We start from the raw sequence: 15,626 nt of genomic DNA, 5'->3' as shown, positions 1-15,626 counted from the left end.
ATTTGCACTGTCTGGAAACAATTTAAAAATTTCAACCCCTGATGGGTAGAAATTCAAGCGATCAGACGCCATGACCTACATTTGGTAGTGATGTCACAGATCATATGGGGGCTTCCCCTGAGCTGCATGAGGATGCTGGGAAAGAAACAACTGCCAGAGCAAAGAAAGGTGGCATGAAATCAACCGGCTGGTTGCTCGAACAAAATAAACAAAGTTGGTGGAAAACGCTCTAAAACGCTCTTATTTCTGTTTAAATCCAGTATGTTTCTCATATGATTTTTTTTTTAAACATTAGTGAGAAATAAACACTTATGAATATAAAAATGCTGCTTTTGAAACTAGATAACACCTCTGAAGTGATTTACAAAACATCTTACAGATGTTAGCTTGTACACTCCGGGAATACGCATCAAGCGAGTCACAGGTCATCTCAATACCTCATGCATGCGCACACATACACTTCCTCCTGCAGTAAAGTTAGAAGACAAATAAAATATTTGCCACAGAATCCCTGCCCCCCCCCCCCCCCCCCCCCCCCCAATAAATATGCCCTTTTCATAAAATCTGTGATGAAAACCTTCACTGGTGCTGTATAAAAATAAAAGTAGGAGGGGAAAAGTTTGTACTTAGATCTTCAAATTAGGTCAATTAGCAGATGATTCATAAATATTCAATATCTGCGGCTCTGTAAAGCTGTGGATGTCCTGGATTTGGAAGATGTGCATTCAGTACAGTCAACTGGAACCACCGGCGTCGGCTCGGAGGTTTTCATTTCTCCTCAGCAGCACATTTGAGATTATCGATTGGCTTCTCCAGGTCCTTGATTTAAAGCATAAAACTACTGCAGTCCTGCACAGATTTCCTGAATTTTAAACTCATCTCGTACATCAACACCTTAAAAAGTGTGAAAAATATATCGACAAAGGTGAACGTCTCTGTTATAACACTGAGAAAACCGCAGATAATTTCCACTTGAAAATAAATCCTACATGACATTTTAGCATCACAGCTAAGCTGCTGTGAATATGAGAGCCAAGTCTATTGCTGCACGTTTACCTCAGCTTTTACTGAGGGAAGGAGGTTGTTTGCCAAAATCTCGCAATACATGACCCCATCCATCCTCCCTTCAATACGGTGCAGTCGATCTGTCCCCTTTGCAGAAGAGCACCCCCAGAGTATGATGTTTCCACCCCCATGCTTCACGGTTGGGACGGTTTTCTTAGGGTTGTTCTCATCCTCTAAACATGGTAAGTGGAGTTGATTCCAAAAAGCTCTATTCTGGTCTCATCTGATCACATGACCTTCTCCCATGCCTCCTCTGGATCATCCAGATGGTCACTGGTGAACTTCAAATGGGCCTGGACATGTGCTGGCTTGAGCAGGGGGACCTTGCTGCCCTGCAGGATTTTAAACCATGACAGCATCATGTGTTACTAATGTAATCTTTGTGACTGTGGTCCCAGCTCTCTTCAAGTCATTGACCAGGTCCTCCTGTGTAGTTCTGAGCTTTCTCAGAATCATCCTTACCCCACAAAGTGCATGGAATCCCAGACCAAGGGAGATTGACAGTCATCTTGTGTTTCTTCCACTTTCTAATAAATAATCATAACAGTTGTTGTCTTCTACCAAGCTGCTTGCCTGTTGTCCTGTAGTCCATCCCAGCCTTGTGCAGGTCTACAGTTTTGTCCCTGGTGTCCTTAGACAGCTCTTTGGTCTTGGCTATGGTGGACAGGTTGGAGTGTGATTGATTGAGTGTGTGAACAGGTGTCTTTTATACAGGTAACGAGTTCAAACAGGTGCAATTAATACAGGTAAAGAGTGCAGAATAAGAGGGCTTCTTAAAGAAAAATTAACAGGTCTGTGTGAGACAGAATTCTTGCTGGTTGGTAGGTGTTCAAATACTTATTTGCAGCAGTAACATACAAATAAATTATTAAAAATCATACATTGTGATTTCCGGATTTTTTTTTTTTTTTTAGATTATGTCTCTCACAGTGGGCATGCACCTAAGATGAAAATTTCAGACCCCTCCATGATTTCTAAGTGGGAGAACTTGTACAACTGCAGGGTGTTCAAATACTTATTTTCCTCACTGTATATATATATATATATATATGTGTGTGTGTGTGTGTGTAGAGAGAGAGAGAGAGATTACCCTTTAGCTGACTTAGGTCTCACAAACTGGAGGTCTGTAGTTTTAAACCCATCAGAAGCCACAATATACTATACAAATGATGAATGTGTGAGTGCAATGGGAAGAATATTTGTATGAGCCGAAAGATGGAACCATTCAATGTGGTATTAGCTGAGTTGAATGGAATGATCCATCTTTCAATCAAAGAAAATATTATTTTCATTGCACGAATTGAAAACATTCATTATTTGTTTTATGTGACACCTAAATACAATCACATCAGTTTATTTATTTTGAAATTTGAAATAAAAATAGAGAGGTGTTTCTTCTCAGAGCAGGAATCAGAGGACAGCGGGACTCAGCGGTTCATTCAAGCCTGCAGGCAGCTCAGCGAAACGCTGTTAAAAGCAGACGGTGAGTGAGGAACTTTTCGCATTTGTAGAAAAACAGGTCTGCTTTCTGAAAGTTTGCAAACCATCATGACAAGAACTTGTTCACTTCTTCATATGACAGCATTTCAACAGCCACTAAAGATGTACCCGCAAACACTGTGGCTGCTGGATTTATCTTCCTTGTATCACAGAAGCATTTTTTATGAGAAGCAAATGGAGTAATGGAACGGAGCGAAATGCATGGGAGGAAAATGCACCACAAAATAGTTCAAAAAAGTTTTCTAAAACTGGACTGATAATGTCATAAAATATCACTGTTTAAAAGCTCCTTAAGCTGTTCATAAAAACATTTCAAGGACTTTAGCCAAAATACATAATTTAGAGACTGGCCTGTAGTTATTAATACCCGAGGGATCCCTCCTTTCAGCAAAGGGAGAACATAAGCAGATTTCCAAATGTGAGCAATTCTAATATTTTGAAATGCAATATGTAATATGTAATAAAGTGTGCATTAGAGGTTCTGTTATTAAAAAATATATAAAATGACGTTTATTCCCATGTTAATACAATGGAACAAGTTTGGTTGCTTTTAGTGTACATGAGAGTGTTTCCCGTATGGATCCACGGGCTCTAGATTAGGTAGTGTTTATAAAATAGGTAGCTCACAAATTTCTATAATGAGTTGTAAAGGCGTGTGAATCCAGAATATTTTTAGAACCTTATTAGACATCAACAGTTTTTAGAAGTGGAATTCAACACTTTAATTTCCTGTTAATTATGCAATTTTTTAATATGAATTTAATGTCTTAATGTATTTATAAACTGTTTAGTTTCTTGTTATCACATACAAACTATTATTATTTCATTATTAAGAAAAAGAAAGAACTTTATTAATCTCCAAGGAAATTGTTTACTTTATTACTTGTATTTTGTTGTTTGATTTTTTTTTTAATGTAACACAATGGAAATAAGTGTTTTCACTTTCTTGTGTCAAAAAATATATTTTTAATGTATTTACAATTACATTATGTACTTACATTGAACTTACCCACACACACACACACCCACACTTTAACTATGTAGATGATTTACCACCCCTTGCTGGATTGGCGTGTGAATCCAGAATGTAAATTTCAATGTCCATTGTTCAGTGTTGTTTGCTAATATCCATAGTTTCTCCAAAAATATTAGTCCCATCAATGTTCCATTTTGGTTCATCCTGACCCAAAATACATAAGCATTACAAATGGCAAATATCAGCTCTCTCCAGTTTGTCTGTAATCAAAGTTATACACACACGCATACAGAGCTTTTTGTCTTTTCTGCATTCTGCTCGAAGCAGGTGCTGTTATTTTTACACGCCCACAGAGACGTGTCGGAAGACATCAAACACTCTTACACTTATCTCACTCCTAGTAACGGCAACATGATACTTGTGTAAACTGACTAAACCAATTCAGCTACAAAAACACAATGAATCAATAAAACTAACAACACTGTTAAACTAACATGAACCACAATAACATATAAAACTCCCAAACCCTGAACTCCCATGGTTTATTGCAGCACAAGGTCCATTGTTCAGTTAGCTAATATCACTAATTTCTCCAAAAACATTAGTCCTATCAACTGTCTGTTTTTGCAGCGTTCATCCTCGACCCAAAATACATAAGCATACCAAAAGGCAAATGTCAGTTCTCCCCAGTTTCTGCGTGATCGAAGCCATACACACACACACACGCACGTACACAGAGGCTACTTGGCTATTATAATTATAAATGTTCCCGTTTTGAATAATCCATTACAGATTTATGTTAATTTTTTGCTGTACTCTCAAATGCTTTCTCAACTCTTTTCATATAAAGTATTCCTTTTTCTTCTACTACTCTGGAAAAAAATTGAGCTTAGGTTTCTGTTTCTCTGATCCTACACAGTCCTATCATCTGATAACAGCAGCAATTTATCTCAGTCTTCATCTTCAGTCACATGTCATCAGGCATTCTTCTGTGTTTTTATTTTTTTCTGGAGGAGGAAAATGCAGCAGCATTTTATTTTGTGACAGCGTGACATGTCGTGTTTCAGCTGTGTGTGTGTGTGTGTGTGTGTGTGTGTGTGTGTGTGTGTGTGTGTGTGTGTGTGTGTGTGTGTGTGTGTGTGTGTGTGTGTGTGTGTGTGTGTGTGATGCTAGGAGATATGAAGGAATACCCTATTTATTTTTTATTTTTTTCCAAGTTTTAGCTTCAATCCTAATATTTGCAGTAGATATCCAGTGTCATCATGTACAACATCAAATCAGAAAAAAATTTGGGAAGGTATGTGACGTGCAAATAAAAATAAATGATTTGTACATTTCCTTTTACTTCTATTTCACTGCAAACAAAATGATCCCAAGATTTTTCATGTTTTATGTGGTCAACTTCATTCCATTTGTTCATCTGCAGCCTTTCCTGTATTGACTGCCTGCACGACATTCCAAATTAGAGCATCGCACTCATAGAGCCCCAACCTCCACTAACACTACTTTTCAATTCCACAAGGTTTTACCTTGGAAAAAAATTTTCAATGTGAAAGTCCTATTAGAAGTGGCTTTTCATAAGCTACAATATAATACAAAGATCAAAGGGGCTTTCCAATGTTAAAATCAAATATCTGTTAAATCCGTAATACAGATCAGATGTGGATCAAACTTAGTCTATTCACTATTCACTGGGCTCCAGGCTGTTCACAAACAAACAAACAGTGGCAAAAACTTTAGGAAGTTAAGTGCACAGGTCAAGTGACAGTCTCTCTTTAAGTCTCTCTTTTTTTCATTTGACAAGTTATTCCGACAGTACCCTCTGTAGACTCCTAGTACCAACAACATCCTGGAGATATGGCTGTGGTTCTCATGGATATACATTTTTGAATGACACGGTGTGCTTGTTGATGAATATTCCAGCACTCAGTTTGATGACACGTCAGGCTTCTACCAAGCAAAAACTTTAAAAAAGCTTAACTTTAGGTCCCCTTCACACATAACACGATTGAAGCCAACTAGCGCACGAAGGAGGAATTGCATGCTATTCATGAAAAATTGGAGCCGCCTCTAACACCTCGTACACCTGTCGCTACAACTATTCACGCACACCAGCGGCTGAAAGACAGAGTGTGCGCTGTGAGAGCCCATTCGATCCCCCTCGCGGCAGGTGTGCAAATTCCAGGTGACACACACGAACATCCAACACACTGCTTGCTTGGCACTTAGAAAATGTATGGTTGTTTGCGCTGTTAGCACATAAATAGTGAGCAGATGATCACTTTCGAGCTGGATGTTAAATTTGTCTAAGTGCCCCCACAAGTGTGGCGTTGCAAAGCAACACACATGGAGTGCAGGTTCATCATGGATGAGATTTCAAACCATTAGGGGCTTTATGCAGAAAGAAACCAGGTGGCTTGATAAAGATGTCTTACTGTAGCCTCGACATGAGCAAATGTCAGTTTGCAAATCAGTCTTAAGAACATTTAGTAGGAACCTGTCACCTGAGGACCAATAATTTGTCACTGCAGTCAGAATCCACACTTATTTATGCAATGCTTAGTGTCTCTGCACTTTAATTAGCTGTAACCCTCACCTGATGCGTGTGCCAGGATCGACATCCTGGTAACCCACTCCATGTGTGATGCAAGCTCAAACTGTCATTGTGGCGGTGGACGGGGGAGGGTGGACGGGGGAGGGTGGCGGGGAGGAGTCCTTTGAGCTTCACCCATGGGTGCATTTGTTTGTGTGTAGGACTGTTCATCTCATTCTGTCTGATGCCTGGAGACCATCAGGACCATCTGGAGCAGAGATCTTTGTAAATTATAACTGCTAATTATCCAGCGCTTGATGGAAATACTAACACGGGGGGTGGGGTGTGCACAGTGACACACACTGGTGATGGTGCACATAGTAGTTATCAGTTATACTACTATAATACAGTCTGTGTTTAAAACACTGGTGTTCAACAACCCACAGCACTGCACATTTGCCATTATATACATTTATGAAAGAAGTGCTATTTGATCAAATTTAATGAATTTGTGCACAAAATAGAAGGTTTTATGATGCTTCAGTTTTTGACTACATATAAAATCATTGATAAACAGAAGAGAAATTTTATCTCTCAGCTGAAACACGTTGCACATTCAAAAAAACAATATCTACTTTCTTTTTCCATCACAGATCAACATGTTATTCTTTTACTATATTTTCCGGAGTACACGTTGTGTTTTTTGTTTGTTTATTTGTTGTTTACCAGTTTTGGAGGTCCTGTGATTTGTACTTTGAAGCTACTTATCAAATGAAAAAAAAAAATCACACATTCATTATTAACAATAATAAATGGGGTAATTTTTGATCCTACATTGTCCTTTGACCTCCACATTAGAGGTCAAATATTACAAGGACTGCTTTCTTCCACCTGCAAAATATAGCAAAGATTTGTCCCATCCTGTCTATGGCTGATGCTGAGACCCTTATTCATGCATTTGTTTCTTCTAGATTGGACTACTGCAATGTTCTATTTTCTGGTTTATCACAGTCCAGCATTAGGGGTCTCCAATTGTTTCAAAATGCTGCTGCCAGACTTTTGACCTGAAGCAGAACGTTTGGCCACATTACACCCATTTTGGCATCTCTTCGCTGGCTTCCTGTCCCTGTGAGATCAGATTTTAATGTTCTGCTATTAACCTACAAAATTATTCACAGACGAGCACCTCCCTGCTTAGCTGACCTACTTAAACCCTATGTACCGGCCTAGGCCCTGTGTTCTCAGGACTACTTCGTGTCCCTAGGGTGAATAAAAAGTCTGTGGATCACAGAGCTTTCTCTTATCGTGCCCCTGTTCTGTGGAATGATCTTCTTGGTTCATTAAAACAGTCAGATTCTGTAGAGACTTTTAAGTCCAGACCATTTATTCTCCCTCTTGTATGACTAGCATACTGGCATAGTATGAAACTATGCTTCCTATCCTTTAAATTCATCTTATTAGCAATGGAACAAGTCTTGGCCTCACTCCATCTAAATCCTGGGTCTATTAGTGAGGCTTAGGGCTAGCTGCTGGTTATCACCTTAGTATTCCCTCTGCTTTCTGTCGATTTACTGCTGATGAATTATACCTTAGGTGTAGTTTTTCCATCCAAATGATTCTGCTCTTTTTCTCTCTGTCCGAGGCACTGATGATGTCTCACAAGATTGACACCTGCAACTCACAGGGCACTGGACTGACCACGAGATGCCATGCCTAAAGCTGATGCAGCACATTGCAGTCTGTGTTTATTTATTTAATTTTTTATTATTTATTTCATTATATAGCACCAATACACAACAAAGTTGCCTTAAGGCAATTCACACAAGTAAGGTCTAACCTTACCGACCCCTACAGCAAGCACACAGGCGACAGTGGTCAAGAAAAACTCCCTCTGATGATACTGAGGAAGAAACCTCAAGCAGACCAGACTCAGTTACGAAATTTTTACAAAGTTTTACAATGCAGAAGAAGCAGAAAACAGTAATTCAAAACAACATGACATAATAACCATAGAATATGTATTTGATGAGAAGTCCAAGCAGGCGGTTATACCACAGACAGGGGTCATGCAATAGTCCTCATGCCATCAGTGGACCTGTTCCCACAGCAATGTCCATTTCAAATCCAGACTGTAGTGTGCATTCTGTCAGTCCAGCATCCTGTGTTCAGTTACTGTCCTGCTATTTGTACCTTGGACAGAGAGAAAAAGAGCAGAATCTGTCTCCCGGAAAAACTACACCTAAGGAATAATTCATCAGCTGTAAATCACCAGGAAAGCAGAGAAAAAAAACTAAGGTGATCACCGGCTGCTAGCCCTAAGCTTCACTAACAGACCCAAAAGTGTGTTCGTTTGTGCATTCGTTCTAAACTTTGATGCAGTGACAAGCCCACTGATGGCGTGATGGATGGACGCTACCCCAGGGTGCTAGATGATCCCCTGCCTGCAGCGTAAATGCTTGTGTGGTAGGTCATCTCAATGATATTTTTGATGTTGCTTTTGATTTTCCTGTTTTTCCAGCTTTGTAAAACCTTGTAACAGTTAGAATGGCCTTAGCAGTGGTTCACCCACATGGTTATTATGAGAAAAAAGGAATATTTGTAGCTGTGTCAGGGTTTTGTTTTGTTTTTTTGCATGATTTTTTTTTTGTAACACAATGGATCCCATTGCTAATTTGCAAAAATGTTCATATAGTCTGTATTCAGTAACTGATTACATTTCAAAGTAATCTGACTCAACTGTGTGCATGCACCACATACATCAGATTACTGATGACTGTTTTCCAGCACATTCACCTTTAATAATTAACATAAAGACCAAGGGTTTGGAAATGAAAGACTGAAAAATGAGTACATTTCAAGCTACATGGCTGGCGGCAGCGCGGCTCATGTTGCTGCGGCCCTCACCCACTTTGCCTCAATTTGGCTGATGGACTGCTTCAAGTTTAGAGCACATAAACAATGTCAAATGTATATGTGTTGTCTTTAATTTTGATGTGTGCCATTATTACCGTAAACAAGTAATAATTGTGGATTAATTGCTGTATCTTGTCTGAGGTAATTGGAGTGCAAACGTAATCTCGTTGTTGCACTTGTAATGACAATGACAATAAATCTCATTCCATTCCATTCATTCTATTCCATTTCATTCCATTCCATTCCATACATGCAAAGTCAAGCCCATGTGTTGAGCAAGAGAGAGAGAGAATGAAAAAGAGTCTGCTTCAGTTAAATTCATGTATGAAATCCTTCTTAGAGGGTTGTGTGGACTAACAACCGTGTTGGGTTTTCAAATGTTCAGAAAATAGCCGTTTACTTCTCTGATTTCTGCATTTAAACAGTCTGTCTCACTGACAGCCACACCTGTTCCTAATCCATCATCGACCCTGCATCCACTAACCATCCAGCAGGTGGCAAACACATCTGGGTGACATTATATCAGTACAACAAAGTTGCTTTTTCAGTCAATATGCTGCACTAAAGATGAACAAGGTGCCGAATCCACAAGTTGTTCTTGTCAGTGTGCAATGGCAGCACATTCCCATTGGTACATGTGAATAGGTGAATGTGAAGCATCATTGCAAAGTGCTTTGAGTATCTGCATCAGAGAGAAAACTATGACAGAAATGCATGTTTTAAATCCTAGAAGATCATATGTTGCTTTGAGGCTGGTAACTGTGAGTTTTATTAAACAGAAGGTACCATTAGCCCAGTCACATGATCACAGCGTGAAGAAGGAGCAAGTTGTGTCACCTGACTTGTGGTTTCCCAAAACCAATGAGGAATGAATAAAAAGTGAGAGCATTTGTTTCTTTTACGCTGGTTCCTCTGCATTAAATGTCATTACAAACCGCTATTGTTGTTGTGGTCTGGGGAATCGGTCTGGCTCCCGTTTTGTTTTTCCTGACCGCCTTCTTGTGTTTCCCTGCCAGTGGAGCTGATCAGCACCAGCACCTGTGGCTGCAGCAAACTGGCATCAAATCAGCAGCACCTACTGAACAGAAGGACGCTGCCAGATCAGTCTGTTTCATGGAGTGGTAATACTGCCCTTTTTGAAGGAATTCTTGACCTGTCATTTTTTTCTGAGCCTTTGGAGTGAATTCTAATTAGGTGTTTGTTTTTGTACAGTCCGCAGCCACCACCAGTTCAACTGGCCCGCCTGCTTTTCCCGCATCTGCAGCCCGTCCTCCAGTGCCTTCATCTCCTGGTCTCCACCTTTTAGGTTATATTAGATAGTACTTTATTGTTCCCTTGGGAAGACTCCCTCAGAGAAATTGAGGTTCCAGCAGCATTGCATAGCAGCACACAGGGTAAGAAGCACACAAAATATCAAAATTGTAAGTAAAAACAGAAATAGTTTGCAAATGTAAATATAAATTCCCAGTATCACTATTTGGCTGTCCAGCAGTATTATAATAAACCGTTTTTCTAAACCGTACATCTTGAGTCAGCTTCTAGTTCCTGGTACCGCCACAACAATTATTCAGTCTTTTTTTTTTTATCTTTTATTTTTGTGCCAGTGAGAGCTTTGCTGACCGGACAGTTCTTCAGTAATGTCTTGCTGAATGTTCTTATAATTAACACCTTTCAGAGGAAGCTCTGCAGATCACTCTGCCGTTGCCCTGCACTGTTTGTCGTGTTGCATTTGCATTTCCTGTGGAGCTGTTTACCTTTTTTGTTTTTGTGTTTCTTTGCCCGTGTGGATCTTTCAGTGGATTCTTTCAGAAGCTTTGAGTCAGTATCACATAAGGTGATGTTCAGATTACATCATCAGAAAGATCAGCTCATTTCTCACAAAAACAGGCAACTAGTCAGTGATGCATAACCCACATCAAATTACAGACAAACGAAACAGACACGTTAAGAGGTTATACTCCTGCCAAGACCAAACAATTCAGAGTTCATTTGGTTTGATGATGTCTTTTTAGTTCTTACAATACAGGAACTTGTCATTCATATATTAAACATTAAAGTTCCAGATCGTGGTTTCCGGTGTAAGAGTCCATCAAATTTCACAGAGAGGGTCCAATTTTTTTTAAGTTGATTAAAATGACAAAACTATAAAATAAATAAATCATACTATAGTCATCATACTATAATTTGTGTTTTGTCCAACTACTCCTCTGATGTTCTTGGGCCAGTCCCCACCAAACCTGCGGTGTGCATGTAGGTTGACCTCATTATTGCCTTGGAAGAGCTTGTAGTGGAAAAAGTCAAGGTCGCTGGGGCCAAAGGTCAATACATTTGGTTTGTCTGTTTCTTTCTGTCTGTGGTCCTCACAGGTCTTTCGGCTAATTTTCTGCCAAACTTGACATGGAGATGGTCAAACCTAGAACTGCCCTTAGAAGGTTTGCTTTGCCTAAGGTCAGATTCATTGGGGCATTCATTTTTTTCTTTTAGTCCAACGTCCACTAAACATGGCACACATGTGGAGGTTTGGAATTTGGAAAAGGCCAATCACTAGGTCAAAGATCATGTCTGCCTGGGTTGTTATAGTAGAGACCAGAATACAAGGTTAGGACCCAAAATGCAGGGAGTCAGAAATGAAAAAGCAAATAATTTTATTGTGCAACAGAAAATGAATGTTAAATGTACAAAGCTGTGGAGGGAGACGCTGACTGGACCAGAATGATGAGTGGAGGAGTTTCCCAAACCAGATGGCAGATGCTCAGAGAACCAGGACCAGGTGGCCGTAACGCAGGAATGCTGACGTCACAAGGAAAAAACTGTTATTACAACCACAAATCCAGAGTCAGAATTTGCCAAGAGAGTGGAAGCTAAGAACACTGAGGCCAAGTACCACACAGTTAGAACTGAGTTTCTGGTGATTGTAGAGTGGCATGACCGGGGTATAAATACAGGTAGTGGTGATTACTGACAGGCGCCTGGAGAGACAGGAAGGGAGGGGGAGCAGAGTAGACACCAAGGCAGCACAACATGGGTGTTTGTTCGCCGATGACTCTCAGGTCCTTCGGCTGTTATCTACCAAACATGGTATATCAATGAAGGTTGACCTTCAAATTTGCCTTTGAAATGATTAATTCTGGCAAAGGTCAAGGAATTTTATTTTCAACCCAATTTCAAGCAAAGAGGTGGATTCAAGAATTGCTCCGGGAAGGTTAACCAGAGGTCAGAGGCATTTGAGTCAAATGTCAGATTGCCACAGCCCTTATTGTCATTATGCCCAATGGGTACGGTTACCCAGCATTCCAGAATCCATATCCAAACCATCTGCATGTATATAGTATTAGCATCCATTTTTCAAAACATGCAACTGGACTGGTGAAGTCAAATATGAACTCAATGGGGAAAAGGAAATGTAGAAAAACAATGTCCTTCTGATACAGTATTCCGTTCAACCTGCTGACACTTGTTGAAACCATCTTTGGATTGAAAATTCATCATAGCAAACAATGCTTGAATATGCTTGTTATGGTTTGTTTGTATCTTCACATACAGTATTTTAGTATTTTGTATTATAATAATAATAAAAATAGTGTGAATTAATTAACAGTTCATTGCTGTAGTAAAGATTTTTTTTTACATTTTAGTGCAATAAAAAAGTGTGTAGTTTATGATCTACTACAAAGATCTGCTGGTTGATGTGTTCACATGAAGTGATCCTGGGAAGAACAACTCAGAAAATAAGCAAATTATCTGTGCACATGAACACACCACATAGATAATATCCACACTTTTCATACAAAACATTAAAATGGGACTTTACAAAAATATAACACGGATTGTGTTCAGTAGTAAAGATTAAAAACCAAGAGATGGATTTAAATGCCAGCAAGTTTAATAATTTAGATATATACTACAAACTGAAGGATCTGTCTCGGGGCCCATTTTATTTTCATTATTCATTAATGACCTACCAAGTGTTTGTGAGGATGTGGACATACAACTTTACGCTGTTGATGCGGTAATCTACACAAGTGCAAGATCACCTGAGGCAGCAGCTCAAAGTCTTACATCAGCCCTAAAGTATATTTCAAATTGGCTTAATGGATCATGTCTGAAATTAAACATACAGAAAACTGTCTGTATGTATTTTTCAAAAAAGGCTTCCAATATTGAGCACTCCAATGTACATTGGAGATGATGAACTGCAGTTAGTTAAATTCAAATATTTGGGAGTGTTCCTGGACTCGACACTCTCCTTTAAAAATCATATTAAAATGATAACTAAAATAATACAATCTGTTTAACTTCAACCAAATAAGGAGGTCAATGACAGATCAAGTGGCTATGATGTTCTTGCACTGTATGACTTTTTCTCATATAGGTTACTGCATAACAAGCTGGTTTCTCACAGGTGTGACAATTTTAAAACCGATTGAAAGGCTTTATAAAAGAGCACTGAAAATTTTAGATAAAAGACCATTTTCATATCATCATTGCAACATTTTTAGAAGTATAACTTATTTAGTTTTGAAAATTGTATAAAATTTAAAAATGCTTGTCTAATATATAAAATTTTGCATGGGTTGGCTCCTCCACCTCTTGCAAATTATATTAAATATAGAACAGTTGGTCCTAGAGTCACCAGGGCTATGAGTAGAGGGGACTGTGAAGTGTGTGCAAAAAACAGCTTTTGCACAAAATGTTCTGTCCTACAAAGGCAGTCTCCAGTGGAACGCTTTGCCAACTACAGTGAGAGAGGCTCCAAGCTTTAAAGCCTTCAAAAGTCACTTAAAGGAGTGGCTCAAATCAAATAAAAAATGTGAGCATTATGAACTCAATTGTAGAAACTAAGAAGAACTGTAGGGAATGTGGAATGCACTACAGCACTTTATAAATTATTGTTCTTAAAGTTATGGTTTTTAAAATATATAAATGTATGAAATTAGACATGCAATTTTAATTAACTTATTCTAATTGAATTGTACATGTAGTTTTTTGTTTTTTAACTGTGTGTCCTCCTTTGACTGAATTTGTGTAAGCTAACCTTCATGCTCAGATCATGTCAGTGTCCTTTTGTTTCCTGTTTTTTTGTCTAGTCAGTGTCTTGTTGTAGTAGTTGGTGACCCCTATGTAATGTAGTCTGTTGTATTGTAAGCTCCTGTGATGTTTGTGTGTTTTTTCTATAAATTGTTTAATTCTTATAGTCTGTCAGGGACTACAGATGGAAATTAGCCCATGGCTATAATCTGACATATTTACACTTTATGTGTTCGTTAATATGTGTTGTCCCTTTTAAATAAATAAATGAAATGAAAATGAAATGAAATGAAGGCAACTTCAAGCAGGAAATGTATGAAAATTCTTTTTGTTAACCCAGTTATGTGTTTCGGAAAATGACAATAGTTATATATGTTAATTTTTTATCTCTATATTTTTATCCTTTTTTTAAACACATGATAACATATTACAACCCCAATTCCAATGAGGTTGGGACGTTGTGTAAAATGTAAATAAAAACAGAATACAATGATTTGCAAATCCTCTTCAACCTATATTCAACTGAATACACCACAAAGACAAGATATTTAATGTTCAAACTGATAAACTTTATTGTTTTTGTGCAAATATTTGCGAATTTTGAAATGGATGCCTGCAACACGTTTCGAAAAAGCTGGGACAGTGATCAATCAATCAATCAATCAACTTTTTTTTTATATAGCGCCAAATCACAACAAACAGTTGCCCCAAGGCGCTTTATATTGTAAGGCAAGGCCATACAATAATTATGAAAAACCCCAACGGTCAAAACGACCCCCTGTGAGCAAGCACTTGGCAACAGTGGGAAGGAAAAACTCCCTCTTAACAGGAAGAAACCTCCAGCAGAACCAGGCTCAGGGAGGGGCAGTCTTCTGCTGAGACTGGTTGGGGCTGAGGGAAAGAACCAGGAAAAAGACATGCTGTGGAGGGGGGCAGAGATCGATCACTAATGATTAAATGCGGAGTGATGCATACAGAGCAAAAAGAGAAAGAAACAGTGCATCATGGGAACCCCCCCACAGTCTACGTCTAAAGCAGCATAACCAAGGGATAGTCCAGGGTCACCCGATCCAGCCCTAACTATAAGCCTTAGCGAAAAGGAAAGTTTTAAGCCTAATCTTAAAAGTAGAGAGGGTATCTGTCTCCCTGATCTGAATTGGGAGCTGGTTCCACAGGAGAGGAGCCTGAAAGCTGAAGGCTCTGCCTCCCATTCTACTCTTACAAACCCTAGGAACTACAAGTAAGCCTGCAGTCTGAGAGCGAAGCGCTCTATTAGGGTGATATGGTACTACGAGGTCCCTAAGATAAGATGGAACCTGATTATTCAAAACCTTATAAGTAAGAAGAAGAATTTTAAATTCTATTCTAGAATTAACAGGAAGCCAATGAAGAGAGGCCAACACGGGTGAGATATGCTCTCTCCTGCTAGTCCCCGTCAGTACTCTAGCTGCAGCATTTTGAATTAACTGAAGGCTTTTTAGGGAACTTTTAGGACAACCTGATAATAAAGAATTACAATAGTCCAGCCTAGAGGAAATAAATGCATGAATTAGTTTTTCAGCATCACTCTGAGACAAGACCTTTCTGATTTTAGAGATATTGCGTAAATGC

Source organism: Thalassophryne amazonica, chromosome 11 (genome assembly GCF_902500255.1).
Source record: "Thalassophryne amazonica chromosome 11, fThaAma1.1, whole genome shotgun sequence".
NCBI lineage: Eukaryota > Metazoa > Chordata > Actinopteri > Batrachoidiformes > Batrachoididae > Thalassophryne > Thalassophryne amazonica.
Note: the sequence above shows the minus strand (reverse complement) of the source record.